The sequence below is a fragment of the Mus caroli genome, chromosome 6 (genome assembly GCF_900094665.2).
Source record: "Mus caroli chromosome 6, CAROLI_EIJ_v1.1, whole genome shotgun sequence".
Taxonomy (NCBI): Eukaryota; Metazoa; Chordata; class Mammalia; order Rodentia; family Muridae; genus Mus; species Mus caroli.
The window spans coordinates 121,716,488-121,722,232 of record NC_034575.1 but is presented as its reverse complement, the minus strand read 5'-3'; the positions used below and the strand labels follow the sequence as shown (position 1 = coordinate 121,722,232).

At 46.0% G+C, this 5,745-nt stretch overlaps 1 protein-coding gene across 1 annotated transcript in view; it reads right to left on the bottom strand.

The window, feature by feature from the left end:
• Ano2 (anoctamin 2) overlaps nt 1-5,745 on the bottom strand; it is a 322,617-nt gene that overhangs the window by 20,815 nt on the left and 296,057 nt on the right. The window lies entirely within an intron of this gene.

The following is a 5,745-nucleotide window of genomic DNA, read 5'->3' as shown; positions in this document are numbered from 1 at the left end:
TAGGAGGAGCCAGAGAGCATTCTGACCTACAGGAACAGTGAGCAAAGGTACTCCTGCAGTCTTGCTCTGCCTGGAGCCTTGCCACACCCTCCCAGCTACCTTCCTTGTTACCAGACTTCTCGGGCTTGCAGCACACACACCCTGTCATCTGACCCTGTCATCTGACTCTCCCAGCTCAGAAAAATTTCCGTGTAATCCCCTCTATTTACTGAATAGAATCCAGATTCCTTGTTTTGGCACACCGGTACTTCAGTCTAGTCTAAGCTGCCTCTCTAACCCCNTCTCCAAAATGCCCCCTGTTCCTGCAGCAGTCAGTGCTTAACCCTGCTGGGACTACCTACCCAAGTGTCTTTTTTTATTGTAAAGCCAAAGGCTCTATATACTCTGGGGTGGGGGTGGGGACAGAGGCTTTTTACAAATTTGCTCCCAGGGAAGTCATTCTACTTGAATTCCCCACACATTAACAGCAGGTACCAACCATTCTGTCCCTCAGTTACAGCAAGTACAATTAAGCTTCATAAAATAATCCCCGCCAGACTGACATCTCTGACTGCACATGGAAGTACTGAGAACACATATAATGTCTGATACCTAATAATTGTTCAATAAATGTAACATGAACATGTGGGAGCTGGGGAAATGGGGCTCGGTGGGTAAGGTGCTTGCTATCCCAGTTCCTCTCCGCAGAACCTACATAAAAAGTAAGGAATGGTAGGACACACACATCTGTAATTCCNGTACTGGTCAAGGGAAACAGCTGGCTCTGCTGGCTGCCTAGTCCAGCCTGAATGTCAAGCTCCAGGTTCAGGGACAAACCCTATCCAAGAAGCCCACCGAGGTAAAAAGTGGTAGAGGAAGGTTCATAAAGCCAACCTCTGGCTTCGGCACACACATATATGCATATACCAAGGCCAAAGAGTAAGTTATTTATGTAAGTAATAAGTTAGCTATGTGTTTTATATATACTGTTATTCTTAGTGAAAGACATATCAGCATACAGAAATGATTAAAATGTATACTGTATAAGCTACATGCTAAACAGACACAAACTTAAGGTTTAGAGACTCAGTGACTCTGAAAAAGCCCAGATCCTGCCTTCAGATGTGTCCCTAACCTGACTCAGTCCTTTTCTACACTTCTGTTTAAGTGGACAGCTCAGAGGCATTGCTTTAAATCTCCTAAGGTGAGATGCTGTGGTGCTGAGGCTCGTGTGCCCTTAGACACGCATCATGGTCTCAGGGTAGTTNCAGGAAGAATGAGAAGACAGGACCCAAACACAGGAGTATGTGTGTGTCCGTACACAAAGAACATAAGCCAACTTCACTAAAAGTTTCCAAAGAAAATGCGCATGTAACTTTTCCTAGCCGAAATGCTTCTGATTTGGCAGGCTTTTTACCTCACAGGTGTGGCCACTGCTCTTGCTTCTACAACCTGACCTCTGCCTTGTCCTTGATGTCCAGTGGTTTCTCAATTATTAGGTATCAGACATTATATGTGTTCTCAGCACTTCCATGTGCAGTCCGAGATGCCAGTCTGGTGAGGATTATTTTATGAAGCTTAATTGTACTTGCTGTAACTGAGGGACAGTTCTAGGAGACCACCAGGTGTCATTAATGGCAAGATGTCTCAGCTGCAAGGTTGGACTCATCCCCCCNTAAAGCCAAACTCATCCCACCATAAAGCCAACCATCATTGCCTGGTCTACCACTGTCTCCACGCCCACTCAGAGGCAGCCATTTGGTCCCCCCTTCCCCCAGTAAATCTCTTGCATGAGGTCTGTCGCGTGGTGTGATCTTGTGGCATCCCTTGGCCCCTGATAGACAGGATACTTTGGGCTTCAAAACCCTTTCTTTAGAAGTTAGTGCTCTTGGTTTAGTGAGTTCAGGGCAAATGTGATCATAAGGAACGACATCCAGAAGGACTGTCAGAGCCTCAGAGCCTCAGAGGGCACCACAGGCTGGAAAGGGGCAGTTTACTTTTTGACAGGTTGCTATCACATACAGCATGACCTCACTACATACCGGCCCTGGGAAATCCAGCATTCTTGCAGTATCACAGAGAAAGCGGGACTTNCCTCTTGTGCTTGTGTCTTTAGTGAACGGCTGTCCTCGAGGGACAGATCTCACCTTCACAGATTGTTCAGACACAAAATCTTGCCTTAACATCACTGTTTTCTAGTGCCACTGCGGTGTGCCCCGTAGTTCCCACTTATGACTCAAATCTCATAGTAAAAGCTTCAGGCTCCCTCCCCTACATGTAAATCAGTGCGGTCAGCATGGGACAACCTCAGAAGTGCCACAGGATGCCCTTGCTGTTCTCTGCAGGTACTCCGAGATATCCAGAGGCATAGAAATCCCCTCTCTACACACATCCTGATGTTACAGGTGTTTCCAGCATGGACTGCGTGCACACCCTTGAGCATTTCCAAGAGGTAATCCAAATAGCCAGAAATCAACAGCAAGGCTTGCATTAATCTAAGGGTATATATATACCTCTAGCATGCAAATGCCAAATCCAAGATTTGTTCTTTTCAAGGAAAAGTCTGGAGGGCTGAGTCAGATGGGAGCCCTGCTGGGTTCACTTCAGAGGACACAGGGATGCTGGCCTTCACCAACACCATTTGTTTCTAAAAACAGCCAGCCTCCCTTAGGACAAGAGAAACACAGGAAATCCTCAGTGTGGCTGCATAATGGAAGCCAGCTTGGCTGGGCCAGTGACAGATTAACCCTGGCCAAGCCAATTAAGGAAGAATCCATAAGTTGATTTTCAACTAAATCTTTACAAAGTAAAGTGCTCCAGAAATGTGGGTGGGAAGCACGGAGCCTGGAAACAAGTCTGGGCACAGACTCCAGGGGTTTCCTCTGCTCAAGCTCAGCAGCCAAGAGGCTTACTAATAGCCAGCCTTACACTGTCTAACGCTGGAGACAATTAAAATTGTGAGTGATTACCTGGGCTTGGGCTAAAATAACAAGGAGGAACGGAATATGCTAAAAGAGACAGCAGCCAGCAAGGACATTCCGGGACAATCTACTTAGAGAAAAAAAAATGGTGTAGTAGGGAAAACAGAACACACTTGCCAGGGTGGATAGAAAAGCTAACAGTGGAACAAAATTCTGATAGTTCATTCATTTATTTAAAAGTCATCAGGGAAAATATCTACCCTTCCATTTTATGTACACACACAGTCAAGTCCAGACCCTTGACTTGGCATTCAAAGTCCACTGTGATCTGACCCAGACTTACTTATTTCTNCCCGTCTAGCCCAGTATTGTCCTTAGGGCTAGTGTTTAGGAGGAATTCTTGAGGTCAACCCTTCCTGCTTTCTGACCATTTCAAACCATCTGTAATTTCAGAGTCTCTCTGTACACCAAATACTCTAAGTTTCTCTATGGTCTGCTGAGTGGATTGTTATTCATTGTTCAGGCTCAACTCTGACCCCATCCCACTCACCTCCATCCCATGAGTCTCTCTTTCCTCACTTCCCAACTTCCCCATCTAGACTGAAGTGCAGAGGGCAGCACTCTTCTCCTCTCCCACAATGCCTTGCTTTATGTTTATTTGACCTGCTCCCTGGGGGGTGGGGGGGATCCTGAGAGTGAGCAGGGACCATATTTGAATTTTCACTGCATCTACATTACCCTCTTGTCACTTGAACAACTGTGACCAACTGCTCTCTGATTGGGTTTGGGGTTGGCTTCCCAAATGGGAACCCGTGCCTGGAACAGTAAACCTGGCCAAACACCCATGGGGAAGCCATAGGCCCCAGCAGACAACTTATTCCTGATGGTTTGCTAAATGATGGTAGACTGCCTTCTTAGTATCTGAGTTTGTGCCCATAGACAAATGTTACTCCAGCCCCTAATCAGGGGAGCCTCCCTTTGTTGTGAACAGCACTCAAAACAGAGACATATGGTTGCCTGAGATGCTGAGATGTGGAGCTTCAGCACTAGACAAGATGTTCCTACCATGCTTCTGTGGCTCAGGGAATGTTTCAGGAGAGAAGATAGAAAGAGTAAGACCCAGAAGATAGGGAGAAGGGCTGTGCAATCTCACATGCCCTGGCCATTGAAATCATGAAGTCATAGCAGCTATGGGCACTGGGCCTGAACAGAACTGGTCCTGCCAACAGTCAGTCATGTATGTGGGAGGGGCTTGTGGGACCTTCCCGCTGAATGACTGGTTGCTGATGGATTCTGAGAAAAGGGGAAATATTGCCTTCAGTTACGGACCCACCGAGGCCCCAGTATGTTCTCTGTCTGTGGCCACACAGGCAGCCCTGGTTAAACTCAGTTGGGTCACAAGACAGAAGGACACACATGAGGGGAAATGTGTGTGTAAAGGGGAGGGAAATGAAAGAAGACAGAGATGACAACATCAGAATGCATCATATGAATACATGTAATTATCCATGAATCAATTTAATTAACAAAAATAATAATAATAAACCCATTAACATTGGTAGTAAAAACAAGGATATAAAAGAAAACAGGCAAATGACCTGTCCTGTCTGGTAAGTTTGCAAGAAATGTCTGATAAGTACGAGTTAGATCCTCTGAGAGAAAAATGTAGGTGAGGACTGGGGACGACCAAGGAAAGACTCTCAGAAGTAACAGAAGCAGCTGAGAACTGCATTGTCTGGTGAGATTGTGTTTGAGACTCTGTNCTACCATGGTCCCACTGAGGTTCAGAATGCTCCTCCGGGGAGCTTGACTGGAAATGCAGTGGTTCAGTTAGACTATAATAAACTCAGGACATCAAACGCCTTTTATCTCATGCTTTCAAATGTCACAGGAGAGCTCGAAAACTCGATCTTAAGCATTGCCATGAAGACTTTGACTTCGTTGCTCCTTGCTACATTTGTCTAGTTAGTCTTTACATTAATCTCTACTGCTAGATATTTTCCTCTACATTTTTATCTTAAGAAAAACGAGAAGGAAACCCAGTCCTTAAGGGTCATCCTTTTTGTGAACCAGTGCTGATCGAGACAGGGAAGGGAAGGTATGCGGTGCGTTTGTTCTGCTGAACNGTCTTGGAAAAGCACACGGTGCTAATTCAGTGCTGTCATTTCGCAAGCCCTCATTTTAAAGATATGCTCCACCGTCCTTTTCTCCTAAGAGTGTCTGGTGACAAACACAAGGACTTGGGAGTGTTGGTGGCTGAGAATAGACAGAGCAATGGGAAGGGAGGGGTGCAGGCCATGTCTTCAGCCCAGGGCTCTGATGCTGGGGAAAGCAGCAGCATGTGTAACAGACATGTGACCTGTCAATCTTCATCTTTCACCACCCACTCCCTCACTTCATCTGTCAGTGATTCAACAAGCATTTATCTATGGNANGAAGTCCACCCATAGACTTCATGCTCACCACTGCAANGCAAAGACTATCTGTGCTGCAGTTTGGATGTGCTCTACTCCNCACTGAATTCATGTGTTAGAATCGGATCTCTGAGAGGCAATCTGACCTCGCGGATGGGTTAATGTCATTATAGGNCGAGGTTAATTGTCAGGAAAANGAATTCATTATAAAGGCAAGTTTGTCGCCTTTTGTTCTATGTTCTCTTGTGCTGTTGCCCTTCTGCCTTCCCCAGTGGGATGACACAGCAAGGAGTGTCTCATCAGTTGTTTGAACTTTTGAGAGTCCAGAGCCATGAGGCAAATCCATTTTTATTGTGTTTAAGTTACCCAGCCTGAGGCGTTCTGTTACAGCAACACGAACCTGACTAAGATAAACAGCTTGCTACTATCCT